At 43.0% G+C, this 15,020-nt stretch overlaps 1 protein-coding gene across 1 annotated transcript in view; it reads left to right on the forward strand.

Annotated features, from left to right (window-relative positions):
- BRF1 (BRF1 general transcription factor IIIB subunit) overlaps positions 1–15,020 on the forward strand; it is a 372,560-nt gene that overhangs the window by 345,670 nt on the left and 11,870 nt on the right. The gene's annotated exons all lie outside the window — the stretch shown is intronic.

The following is a 15,020-nucleotide window of genomic DNA, read 5'->3' on the forward strand; positions in this document are numbered from 1 at the left end:
GGCGCTGACACTCTGTAGGTACTCTCTGATATTTCTGAATGAAGGGCTCCCTGCATTAAGTGAGGATCCGAGAAGCTCTTGATCCTGTTGTGTGATTTGTCAGTTAGCTCCATATAATGATATATCATACAGAAGCATTGACGTGCACTTTTCTTTGATCCGACCAGTACATTCAGAACCTCTTTTGTGTGAAAATTGCAATCATGTAAGTGCAGCTGGAACAACATTTCCAGCAGTAAATAATCATCTGCGTTACCATGTAATGGCATTATTGTGAGCGCAATAGACAATATATAGTTTGTGGGTGATATTTATAACCTGGGTGGCTGTGGATAAATTCTGTCTGCGCTTCTTGGACCTGTATTGATGACACGGTCTCTGTGACTGATTGGATGTGACAGTTTTATTTCTTCTGTCTTTTCATTTCGGCCTCCTAACAACGAACTGGCAGAAGGAAGGCCACACTTGTTACATGGCCTGCACACTCGCTAGATATTACAAGCTTTGTGTCTGCTCCCTGCCACCGGCCAGATGAGCCAGAAAATTGTGAAGTTCATCTCATCAGATCTCTTGTCAATCTGTGAAATCATGGCAAATTGCATGCAGGACGCCGTGTAGTTACAGAAGGGCCACAAAGAGACCATAACATACAGGGAGCGGTTCTTCATTTTCAATTAGTTATGGTCATTAATTCTTCATTAACACATTTACAGGTACTTTGAGGTACTTTTTATCTAGTCAATCCTTTTATGGGAGTTGTTTCTCTAACACATACATGCCATAATGGTAGTAACAACAGTGTCCGATCGGTCGTCATCTGACCCGCAATCACTAGCGGGAGTGTCCATGCCAACTACTAAATTCATCCTCTTAGTAATCCTTGGTTGGGAATCATAGAATGGTAGAGTTGTAAGGGACCTACTGGGTCATCTGGTCCAACCCTTATGCTCAAAGCAGGATTCACTAAATCATCCCAATAGAATCATAGAATGGTAGAGTTGGAAGGGACCTACTGGGTCATCTGGTCCAACCCCTATGCTCAAAGCAGGATTCACTAAATCATCCCAATAGAATCATAGAATGGTAGAGTTGGAAGGGACCTACTGGGTCATCTGGTCCAACCCCTATGCTCAAAGCAGGATTCACTAAATCATCCCAATAGAATCATAGAATGGTAGAGTTGGAAGGGACCTACTGGGTCATCTGGTCCAACCCCTATGCTCAAAGAAGGATTCGCTAAATCATCCCAATAGAATCATAGAATGGTAGAGTTGGAAGGGACCTTCTTCTGTTGACCTGTGTAAAAGTTTGCCACCTTTACTAAAAGGGGAATTCAGTATCGGGGAGGAGTCGTCTAACCAGTATAGGCTGCTCCGAGGGTCCCATAGCCGCCAGATTGTATACAGTATTCACTTATTTGATCTAAAGGATGTATCTTTTCATGTTTTATTGTTTTTTTTATTGTTTTTTTTTTTTCTGTAAACCATATGGTCACCATTTGACCATAATAGGCCCACCATGTGTTCATATGGGGGCTATCACAGCTTTCCCATTCTTCAAACTGGCAAATATGTTAAAGTATACAGTGATACAGCCTCTAGCCCGAATGTTCCTTGCTGCATTTCTGGATGGATTTTACAATGCATGAAGTCTCTGAAAGCTGTGCAACTTTTCCTTCAGTGGATTTGGTGTTTTATATATATATATATATATATATATATATATATATATATATATATATATATATATATATATAGTAAGCTGCAGTGTAAAATTTGGAAACACCATTTTTTGGGTTGCAAAATCTAGGTAATTTTCTTATAAAAAAAAATAAAAAAGATACAGTAGAGCTGCAGAGCTCGAAACGTTCGTATAAATTATAAAACGTATAATGAAACCTTTCAGTACGTGATCAGTAGTTGTTCGGATTTTCGGTGTTGCTAGATTCTGAGCCCAGGGGTGTACTTGTCCACACCCGTCTACTGTTCAACGGTCCCTAACTTTTGGGTATGCAGCAGTTAAACCTAGTTAATTATAGTTGTTCCCCTCTTGCCTGTAGCTAATATTCACTGATTTCATTCTGTGTCTGTTTTTGGGTGATGTGATTTGTATGGATTCAGGCATTAAATACTTATCCTATTAGTCTGACATTTGCAGGGTTTGCGTAGCACTAATTATACTAACATCAGGGATCCATGTACTGCAGACCACCGCTTACTAAAAGTGTTTCCTCCTTTCTCCATAAAGATATAAGAATGCCACAAAACAAAAATGTAACGTATTTAGTTATGAGTAATAAAGTCATGTCCTGTGTAATCTTAAATGGAAAATTCCCAGGTCATTGGATGCATCAAAATAAATCTGATTCAGTAACCGTTTCACTGACTGCAGGAAATATTAGTCACTGGATTATCTATGCTTCTAGTGACCTGCTTGATGTTATATGGCCTAGGGAGCCGTGTCCATGACCAGGCCTATGAGTAGATACATGATGGGTTTCTCTATCTGATATACTCCCCCAGAATTTTGCTGAAAGTGTTTGTCACTAGAATTAAAATGGCAATGATACTTAGTTTGTTCTGGTGGCTGTATGATCATCCATAGATCGCACCACCCCCAGGGAAAGTAAGTCCATTATTACCGCCACATTGTTTTAGTGATCGACATAGATCACATATTGGTGGCTGGGAGTACTACTGCTGGGACCCTCGACCAATCTCCAGAATCCCCTTTGAATGGAGCGATGGTCCATGGGGCTGCAGGTAGCGGATGCTATGCTACCTATACACTAATTTGTTCCGCTTCTTCTCCTTTATAAAATAAAAAAAAGCTTCCCATAGATTTCACAGCACTTCCAAGCTGACAAGTTCCCTTTAGTCAAACATTGATGCTCTGTACATTTATTTTTTGGCAAGTGTTTTTCCGAATTAAACTGTCTTACTTGTTCACCTTTCAGAGATTGGTAACACGCCCGGTGTGGGCGTTAATACCGTATGTCCCACTAGGGAAACAATATGTTGGGCAACGTTACTTTTAATTAGAATTGTACAATTCTTCGAAGTGTTCGTACATGTTTACTCTTTTAGCAAGATTTCCTCCCTACAATGTGAGCTTTGTGCTCTGTGCTTGTAACTTGCGTACCATCCTCTCTCTTCTGAAGGTTAATTTTCAGGGTAAATGTGTTATTTCTCCAGGACTGTTGTCTTATTGGACAGTGATCAGTGTGTAATTTCCTGACCTCACCATCCTCCTTTAGGGCAGTTATTCGCATAGGTCTGGTCTTATTAGGGTATGTGCACACGGTCAGTAATTTGGAGCACTTTGGACGCAGCACATATCCGCTACATCCAAAGCGCTGCTGGCTTTTGAATGCAGGTGAATCTGCATGTGATCATGAATCACCAATCTCCAATACATTGTATGGGTGAGATTTATCTTGCAGAGACTTGCGTCTCATCAAGATAAGTTGACATGGTGCGGTCTGGAAAGACGCGCCGCATGTCCATCTCTGCAGGTAAGCTGCGGGCTTCGGTGCATGCATAGTGGGCATGGTATTTCTTGAAATTCCATCCACTATGCTGTAACATCTGGATGCTGCGGGTTGGACACTGCAGATGTACGGAGCGTCCAACCCACGGCGTTTACTGACGTGAGAACGTACCCATAATGTACTTCCAACCATTGCCACAATACAATTTAGTGCTAGTATGTCACTATAAATATTGACTAAAGTTTTTTTATCGGCCCCACACCAACTCGGAAATTGGGGGTCCTATGCCCAGCCAGCTGGTTTTCCCCACATAAATTAAGGCCGAGCTTACACACAACACTTTTTATTAAATCTATAAGAATTAGGTGGCCTTCACACATCCATATTTTATGGTCCCTGAATGGATCGTGATTTCCGGACTGGCCATGAATCTTATGAGCTAATAGGCATATATGAGGCTGCTAGTTTAGATCAGGAAAACAATGGTCCGTACACAGGTAATGAAATGTGAACGTGTGAGGCTGGCATTATAGAAAATCAGACCACAACCCTTGCCCCTTACATAACTCCAAAAGACTAAGGCCCCTTACACACATCAGTTTTTCGCCGTCAGTCACAATCCATTGGATCGACGGATCCGTCGAGATTGTGAAAAACTGATGCGACGGATCAATTTTTTGTAGGGATCTGACTAGCGACGGATCCGTCGTTGTGCGTTTTTTCAACGGACACAAAAAACGTTACTTTGTCCGTTGTCTCCGGTCGCCGGACAAACAATTTTCAACGGATGAAACGTGAGGCCATCTGTCGCTAAATCAAGTCTATGAGAAGAAAACGGATTGCAACTGATAGCAAAAAACTGATGTATGAAAGGGGCCTGTGATGGTCTCAGAGGAGGTTGGGACTTTCACCCATCAGGTATACATGACTTATATATTAGATATTCCATAAACGCCTAAGATGAGAGTGTCTCATAAAGGGTTATTTCCATCATGTAAAGTCATCACTTATCCAAAGCATAGGTGATAAACTGTGGATTAGAAGAAGTGCCCAGTCAGAATGGAGTAATGGCAGCTTATGTGCGCCACTGCTCGATTCATACTCTAGAGGACTTCTCGAAAAAGATGAGTGCCATCCTCCACAGCCCCAGACAATGTATGGCGCAGTAGCTCATTTCCGGGCTCCATTCTCGGAATCAGTGGAGCTCACAGCGGTTGGCCTCCCTCCAATCTGTAAGTAATCACCAATCCTTTCAATGATGGGGGGAAAACTTTTGAAAATGAAAAGCCAACACTGTCCTTCCCAAGTCTCTCAACAGGTGACAATTTCACAATATGTCAGCAAACTAATGTCAGTGCGTAGACATGGCCACAGGTGTTCTCTGCCCTGTTAGGGGAGCTGAGGAATAGACATGGCTCTGTTCACACCAGCATTATGGCTTCTATTGAATAGCTATGGTGGATCCGTTTCCACCGACCTGAAATCTGCAGTGCATTCATTGGATACCGCATTACACAAACGGCGGCACAGAAATGCTCTACATGAAAATAACAACGTTGTAGCAATATTGTACTTAACGATTTCACAGAACTAATCTCTGAAGGTAATTATAAAAGCAGACCTTTACCTATATCGTCAGGAAATGGTAATCTGGGGGAACATTGTATATGCAGTGTGACGGCTTTAGTTGCCCTAGGCGAAACATTAAAGAGAATAATACGGTAAATAATTCTCAACTCTGAATTATGGACATGCTTGCGACCGCCTTATATTTTATTATTTACCTGAAATGTAAGATTTATATGTACATATGACCTCCGTTGCTATGTTTTACTTGCAGATACATGTGAAGCTCATTGCAAATCCTTTTCTGTACTCACAGATGGCATCTCTGTAATGGCTCTTATGTGGCCTATGCCAGGCAGTGGTCAGATGGAGCAGCTACCCTGAGGTTGTGGTTGCTACTTTTTTATCATATGCCTGATTTTTCTTTCCTTCAGTAATGCCTACTGTTTAGCTCTGTCTCCCCAGGCACAGCTGTGATCAGACTACAGCTTATCTGCACTGTCATTGGGAGTCTGAGGTGGTCGAAGATTCTTTTTTAGGCTCAGATCCCATCCCATTGTTTTACTGCACAGCACTGTATTTACTTACCATAACTGCTAACGGGACTGCAGCATATTTTTGACTGTTCTCTGGAGTTTATTGTAGTATACCAGTATACACCTTATTTTCAGTACCTTCTAGATACACTGTATCCTTCCCCTTTATAACCAATTTATAGCACAACATTAGCACCGCAATTATATATATTTTTTCCCTGTATGTGTACATCTCTCTATTCCTCCCGCAGCGCCGTGTAATTTTTATTTTCGGTTCAAAAGCCCTTGCTGATCTGTTCCTTTCCATGCTTTACACCGCAGACCTCATTTATCAGACTAACTGCTATGTATGAACACAAGGTAAAAAAAATACAACTAAATTTACAAAAGTGGAAAACATGATTATCCGGAAGCTCATCAGGCAAACTTGTCTATATATACCGTATGTGGTGATCTCGGTGAGCCTTTTTCCTAACGGACATTTTATTCATATTTACAAAGCCGCCTACAGAAGCGGATGCTTCCCTTTTGTATCTTCCTAGAGTGCTTCTATTTTACAGCTGAGCTCGTCTTCGGATGAACATAGTGCTGTACTTAGAAATGGAATTTTAATTGGTAATATTGAGTGCCATTCCTGTCCCCAGCTCTTGTTTTTTTCCCAGACGTTTATAGCTGTAAAGGGCTGTGATTATGCCAAGCATATGGGCCTGCGGTGAGCTCATTTTGAAATACTGTGGGACCCAGCATGATATTTTTTTCCAAACTCATTTTCCAGCTGGTAAAGTAGCTTACACTGTATTATATAATCACGTACATGACTGACCGGCAGCCAAACAGCAGACACGGATGATCTGAAGAAAGTTTCTGCTTATCTATAAGGATATAATAAAAAAAATGCTAGTGGATCAGTTGGCCCGAAAATGAAGCTGAAGATTGGAAGCCGATTGTTTGCTTCTGGACCACACACTAGTATGTAGAAGGGTTGTTTACTGCATATTTCTGCATATGGACATTTGCTGTTCAGTTAGGAAAAAGTGACATCTGGCACCTGCCACAGCAGCAGTAAAGGCTTATTGCTGTGCATCCAGAATGCTAAGCATACTACTCCCATGTGGATGATGATGGGTGTGCCAGAAGATGGACCGCAGTATTTTGCACCTCTGCAACCTCAATGCGTCTGACTGCAGAAATTCTCAGCAGTTTGCTTTGCAGACTTCTTCTTGGTCCTTCTGACTCTAGGACCCAGTGGCAACCTTCCTCCTACTCTAATGGACAAACCTGGTACCGGGTGTTTTTAACTCTCAGCTTACTGCTGGAGTTGCGGGTGATATTTCCATTTCCCTGTTGAGGTTTGGAGCTATAGCAGTTGGCTATCTTCCTCTTTGGTGCCGCTGAAGGACGTCTGTGTTTCTTTCTGAGTCTACTCAAGCTGTGTTCCCCTTGTTTCTCTATCCACCCGAATAGCCAAGGACATGGCAGCCTCCAGTGACACTGGAGTTTCATACACTGCTAATGCGTCCTTTAACCTTCCAGTGAGGCCAAAGTGAGGGCCGGCCAAATGGAATGACCCAGCTCTCAGAAGCCATTTCCTTCTAGGCCTCACTGGGCAAAGATATAACATGGGCATGACTAGCAGAATAGCGGGCACAGGTTCTTTTAATGGACCATACAATTAAAGAGCCTATTTCCACCTGGGCATAAAATGCCGTACGTGATGTCTACGGATAGTGAAAGGAGTGCGCAAAATAGAATGCAAAACCTTCTAAAGCTTTTTTATGGAACTGCATGGTGACAACTGCTGGGTGCATTATTCTCTGCATAATGCCTATACTGGGACATCATGTGCTTTAGATTTACATGTGAAATCCTTTTTTCCCATGTGATGTCAAAACGTGCATATCATTTATTTTGTGAGTGCATTGTAATAAGCTACTGTAGTGACAAAAAGTTTAGCACTTTTTTAAAAGTGTGATTACTTCTGTCTGGTTGTTGTGATGCCATTTTTCTGGTGATGAATTGAAAGTGCATGGAGTTCTCATCATGCAGGACCTTAATTTTAACCAAAATGCTTTAGAATGTAGGTATGGTCATTTAATTAAAGAAAACTGACTGCCTAAAGTTTTGCATATACTATTTATTGATCACAACATAAAGAGTAATTCCTTGCTTACCATGCCATAACTTAGTATTTTGTAGGAAAACCTCTTGCTTTAATTAATGCACCACACGGACGGGGCATTGAAGTCACTAGGATATTCAAGACATCTTGCGCCATCCCATTTGCATATCTGCAAACATTTCATCTTTATTTCTATGGTTACAGGCCTCAACTCATCCCAAAGATGCTCTATATGGTTTAAATCTGGTGGTTGGCTTGGCCATTGCAAAGGCGAACGTTTTTCTTTGTTAACCAATTTTTAAATTGGATGTATGCTTAGGATCATTGTCTTGCTTGAATTCCCAGCCCCTGCCTACTTTGGTTTTACCATGTGGCAGCATTACATTCTCCAATATATCCTTGTACATGGTAGCATTCATATTTTCATCAATTCCATGCAGAGGACCAATGGCAGATGCAGAAAAGCAGCCCAAGACCATGACATTGCCACCACCATGTTGCACTGTAGGTGTTTGGTACCTTACATCTTTACCTTTTCCAATTGGGCAGTCTATATAGTGCTTGCCATCACTACCAAACAGATTGAACTTTGATTCATCCGACCACAACACCTAAGACCAATCTGTCTCTTTCCATTGACTATGTTCTTTGGCAAACTCAAGTCAGGCTTTCCGGTGTTTTGCTGAGATCAAAGGCTTCTTGACTGAAACACATGCATTCAACCCTACTGCTCTTAGCCGTCGCACCACAGATTGGCAACTTACTTTGACTCCATATTCTTCTTTTATTTCTTGCGAAATCTGTACAGCACTTTTATGGACTTCAGACACTGACTTTTTCTTTATAATGTGATCAACCTTCGAGGAAGTTTTTCGTGGTTGTCCACTTCTAGGTTTGTCAGCTGATCCATAACCTTTGTTTTCTTTTTCTTTCTTTATTATACGTGACACTTGACTCTGAGAACAGTTGAATTCCATTACTACCTCTTTTTGGCTTTTGCCTGACTTCACTCTCAGAATAATAAGCTCCCTGACATCTGGTCCATCCGTATAGCTGACAGCCATTTGCTTCCGGTTTGCCAAAATCACCAGGAAAAATGCCATCACAACTACCAGACAGCAGTAATCACACTTTAAAACAAAAAATGCAAAAAAATTTTTGGTCGCAACTGTATATGTTATACATTATGCCTGACTTGTGATATCACTGTGTAATTCTTGTGATCTAATGTCACTGGATACATTATCCCTGTACTATGACGTCACTGGCCACGTTATCCCTGCACTGTGACGTCAATGGCCACGTTACCTCTGCACTGTGACGTCACTCGCCGCGTTATCTCTGCACTGTGACATCACTAGCCATATTATCCCTGCACTGTGACGTCGCTGGCCACATTATCCCTGCACTGTGACGTCACTGGCCACGTTATCTCTGCACTGTGACATCACTGGCCACGTTATCTCTGCACTGTGACATCACTAGCCATGTTATCCCTGCACTGTGACATCGTTGGCCACGTTATCCCTGCACTGTGACGTCACTGGCCATGTTATCATGGTGCAAAAGGCACAGGCATATACCAAACCTTGCATGTAGTAAATTTTGCATTTCCGTCTGGGCGCCGCACACCTCAAATCGCCGCATGCGAACACATCCGCATACAACACATGTCCCTGCGTACCAAATGTTAAAGATATGTACATAGGTAAATGCTGGACGCAGTAGGTGGGGCCTGGGCAGAGCTTCACGGAGGAAGCAAGGAGGAAATACGCTGCCATCCGCAGTGCACAGGACCAAGTTAGACAAGTACAAAGGCCTGACCCCAACTGAAGTCCTGGAGACTGCAAAACAGAAGCTCGCAGTACTCGCTGCAAGACTAGGGAGATACACCAGAGCAGTTGAGGCTAAGAGGATAAATGCCCTGTTCTCCAAAGAACCATCCAAGGTGTACTCCCAACTACAGAGTAACAGCACAAAGGCAGCAACTCCACCAATAGCAGAGATTGAACAATACTGGAGGAACATATGGGAGAAATTATCTAGTCACCGAATTTTTCAAATATTAGAGACACCCAAAATTTTAACCAATCACCGAATAATGCTGAAATCATGTATTAAAACATAACCTTTAATAGATTTCAATATAAAATCTCAATAGAAAATTACATATAATTTCTCAGTCCACACCCCATAAAAAGACATGGGTACATATTTTATATGAAGAAAGAGGGAAGAAATGTTGAGTGGGGGCGCCAGTGCGCAGGTTTAGGGTGCCAACCTCCGCTGGTAGGAAGGGTCAGTATAATAACCTACTAGGGTGAAGTACTTCTTCCCTCTTTCTTCATATAATATTGTACCCATGTCGCTCCTCTCTAGTTGTGACCAGTTATAGTGAATGAAAAGTCGTTTGGTAACTGGAATGTAAACATCTAGTAAGCATTCCTCAGTAGTCATCAAATTATCGTTAGATGTAGAATATCCTTACAAATTTACAGTAAATTGTTACTCAATGAAGTCGCTCTAATACGCGGGTCTGGTTATGAAGATGTTTTCTAGAGGATAAATCTGTTGTCTCCTGCACAATAATTTTCTCCAGACTCACCAGTAAATATACAGTTTCATGGAATGCACAGATCGGACTCTGACTTTTATTTAGTCTGTATTTTATTTTAATATCAGTCAAGTTAGCATCTGTATCTAAGATCTGGGGGGGAATCTGGAATGAGCTGTAGCACACCACAGAATATGTTGGGGCTATATACACATTGAATAATAATTGAAAGATAAAAAGCTGATGGAATATATAAAAAATTCCTACTGTCGCTATATATATATATATATATATATATATATATATATATATATATATTTATATACACACCGTATATACTCGAGTATAAGCCAACCCGAGTATAAGCCGACCCCCCTAATTTTGCCACAAAAAACTGGGAAAACTTAATGACTCGAGTATAAGCCTAGGGTGGAAAATGCAGCAGCTACCGTTAAATTTCAAAAATAAAAATAGATACCAACAAAAGTAAAATTAATTGAGACATCAGTAGGTTAAGTGTTTTTGAATATCCATATTGAATCAGGAGCCCCATATAATGCTCCATACAGTTTATGATGGGCTCCATAAGATGCTCCATATTAAAATATGCCCCATATAATGCTGCACAAATGTTGATTATGACCCCATAAGATGCTCCATACAGATAACTGCCCCATATAATGCTGCACATGGCCGCATAAGATGCTCCATACAGATATTTGTCCCATATAATGCTGCACATGGCCCCATAAGATGCTCCATACAGATAACTGCCCCATATAATGCTGCACATGGCCACATAAGATGCCCCATACAGATATTTGCCCCCATATCATGCTGCACATGGCCACATAAGATGCCCCATACAGATATTTGCCCCCATATAATGCTGCACATGGCCGGATAAGATGCCCCATACAGATATTTGCCCCATATAATGCTGCACATGGCCGGATAAGATGCCCGATACAGACATTTGCCCCCATATAATGCTGCACTTGGCCGGATAAGATGCCCCATACAGACATTTGCCCCCATATAATGCTGCACATGGCCGGATAAGATGCCCCATACAGACATTTGCCCCCATATAATGATGCACATGGCCGGATAAGATGCCCCATACAGACATTTTCCCCCATATAATGCTGCACATGGCTGGATAAGATGCCCCATACAGACATTTCCCCCCATATAATGCTGCACATGGCCGGATAAGATGCCCCATACAGACATTTGCCCCCATATAATGCTGCACATGGATGGATAAGATGCCCCATACAGACATTTGCCCCCATATAATGCTACACATGGCCACATAACATGCTCCATACAGATATTTGGCCCAAAAGCTGTTGCTGCGATTAAAAAAATAAAAAAATTACATACTCACCTTTCCCGTTCCACCGCTGACCGCCGCTGTCTTCCCATCCTCTGCACCGACGATCAGGAAGAGGGCGGCGCGCACTAATCGCGTCACCGCACCCTCTGACCTGAACGTCACTGCAGAGGATGCGGAAGACACAGCGGCGCTGCCGGTGGCATGAGGAACAGGTGAGTATCGCACACTGCCCCCCATCATACTTACCTGCTCCTGGAGCCGTCGCTGCAGGTCTGTTCCCCAGCGCCGCATTTTCTTCCTGTAGTGAACGGTCACCGTTACCGCTCATTACAGTAATGAATATGCGTCTCCACCTCTTTGGGAGGTGGAGCCGCATATTCATTACTGTAATGAGCGGTACCATGTGACCACTCAGTACAGGAAGAAACTGCAGCGCTGGAAGAAGCATGGATGTGCAGGGACCGCGCCGGGAGTAGGTAAGTATAATTCCACAGCCCCCGCTCCCCCTCCCCTGCCGACCCCTGGGTATGACTCGAGTGTAAGCAGAGAGGGGGACTTTCAGCCCAAAAAAGTGGGCTGAAAATCTCGGCTTATACTCGAGTATATACGGTGTATATATATATAAAATTGAGGGAACACTTAAACATCACAATGTAACTACAAGTCAATCATACTTCTGTGAAATCAACCCATCGAGTTATGAAGCAACACTGATTGTGAATCAATTTCCTCTGCTGTTGTGGAAGTGTAACAGACAACAGTTAGAAATGATAGGCAGTTAGCAAGACAACCCCTATAAAGGAGTGGTTTTACAGGGGGTGACCACAGACCATTTCTCTGTTCTCATCCTTTTTTGATTGTTTTTGTCACTTTTGCATTTTGTCATTGCTCTCACCCCTAGAGGACCTGTACAGGGACATGAGGTGTTGTCTACAACCCACAGAGGTTGCTCAGGTAGTGCAGCTCATCCAGGGTGACACATCAATGCAAGCTGTGGCAAGAAGGGTCTGTGTCTGTCACCACAATGTCCAGAGCATGGAGCAGATACCAGGAGACAGGCCAGTAAACCAGGAGACATGGAGAGGGCCGTAGGAGGGCAACAACCCAGCAGCAGGACCACTACCTCCTCCTTTGTGCAAGGAGGAACAGGAGGAGCAGTGCCAGAGCCCTGCAAAATGACCTCCAGCAGGCCATTAACACCCATGTGTCTGCTCAAACTGTCAGAAACAGACTCCATCAGGGTTATGAGGACCTGATGTCCACAAGTGGGTGTTGGGCTTACAGCCCAACACCATGCAGGGTGATTGCCTTTTGCCAGAGAACACCAAGATTGGCAGATTCGACACTGGCACGCTATGGTCTTCACAGATGAGGGCTAGTTCACACTGAGCACATGTGACAGACGTGACCGAGTATGGAGATGCCGTGGAGAGCGTTCTGCTGCCTGCAACATCCTCCAGCATGACTGGTTTGGCAGTAAGTCAGGAATGGTGTGGGGAGGCATTTGTTTGGAGAGCCGCACAGCTCTCCATGTGCTAGCATGAGGTACCCTGACTGCCAGTAGGTACCAGGATGAGATCCTCAGACCCATTGTGAGACCATATGCAGGTGCAGTGGGCCCTGGGTTCCTTCTGATGCATGACAATGCTAGGCCTCATGTTACTGATGTGTGTCAGCAGTTCCTGCATGATGAAGGCATTGATGCTATGGACTGACCCACCCGATCCCCAGCACTGAATCCAATTGAGCACATCTGGGACATCATGTCTCATTCCATCCACCAAAGCCGCATTGCACCACAGACTGTCCAGGAGTTGACTGATGCCTTAATTCAGGTCTGGAAGGAGATCCCTCAGGATAACATCCACCGCCTCATCAGGACAATGCCCAGGCATTGTATCGAAGGTCATACAGGCACGTGGAGGCCACACACACTACTGAGCATCATTTCCTTGTCTTGAGGCATTTCCACTGAAGTTGGATCAGCCTTCAATTTGATTTTCCACTTTGATTTTGATCATCATTCCAACTCCAGATCTCCATGGGATATTAGATGTGATTTACATTCATCATTTTTAGGTTTTATTGTTCTCACCGCATTCCACAATTTTATGAATAAAGATCTGCAACCAGAATATTTCATTCAGTGATATCTAGGATGTGGGATTTTAGTGTTTTCTTTATTTTTTTGAGTAGTGTATATATTCTGTGTAATTTACATAAATCCCCTCAGTCCTGCCATCCATAAGTGCACAGGAATGTTCCAGGAAACCTCCTTTTTGGAGTTGTCTGTGTAATTGAGGTTATACCGTTGGTAATGATATGTTCCTGCACAATGGACACATTGACAGGGCACAATTGGGTAGAAATTCCCAAAGCTTTTATAGACTTTGCTCACAATGCCTTGTAACAACCTGCTTCTCTCTATAATAGGGACCAAATTATAGCAGCCATTCCCCTATTTCAAAGTTTTCTTTGTTAAAGGGCTCAGTTAATCTTTTCTTCAATCCTCTCAATTTGTCTCCTCCGGTCTTTGCCAGTGAAATTAACATGCGCAAAAGAATGAAGAGCGCTGCCTATTGCTCACTGTAGTGATGCATCGTCTTCAGTCACCCTGAAAAATGACTCGGAGCTGGCACATTACAGCACACCGGCCCTGCGTAGTTGGTAGGTACAACAGATGCAGCGATGGCAGCCAGGAAGATAAGGTTCCATATGGCAGCCAAGGCAACAGCTGCTCACTTTGTCAAAGGTCAGAACATGTGGAAAAAGCAATCTAGCTCTGTTCTTGTTAAGTGAAAGGGGGGAGAGTGTGTCCTGTCTCCAGAGGACCACTTAATTCAGAATCTTAAAAAATATATGTAAGTCCTGGAGCACAAGGTCTTACCATCAAAAAGAACAGCAACCTTTATAAATTAAAAGGGTTGTCCACTTAATCAATCAAGGGCACAATGGAAAATAAAAACCTCTCATGCGGTGGCACCGCTCAAGCCATGTCTGTGCTGACCGGCCGGTAAGTGGCTTCTGATTAGCTGCAGTGATCCTCTAACACACCAATGTCACATCGCCCACCGGGAACTGCAACACTGACATCGTTGGAATGGCATGGCAGCGGGGGGTGCGTATATATAATGTTTTTACTTTCTGTGGATCCCTGAATTGATTAAGCAGGGTTTGTCTAGTGGAGGACAACCCCTTTAAGGGGATTCCAACCAGAACTTGTAGAATTGGTGATAAATGGATGATCGCTGGACCATAAGACACCCTCTCCTATCTTGAGATCAGGTTCCTGCTGCTGCCGTTATAGGGGATCGTACTGTATATACTGTGTTCAATCTGTACACAGTGCTCTCCTGAGCTCCACCTAAGTGGTGATGGCTTTGGGCAGCCAGAATAGTATCCAATTTCTGCAT

The sequence above is a fragment of the Ranitomeya imitator genome, chromosome 1 (assembly GCF_032444005.1).
Source record: "Ranitomeya imitator isolate aRanImi1 chromosome 1, aRanImi1.pri, whole genome shotgun sequence".
NCBI lineage: Eukaryota > Metazoa > Chordata > Amphibia > Anura > Dendrobatidae > Ranitomeya > Ranitomeya imitator.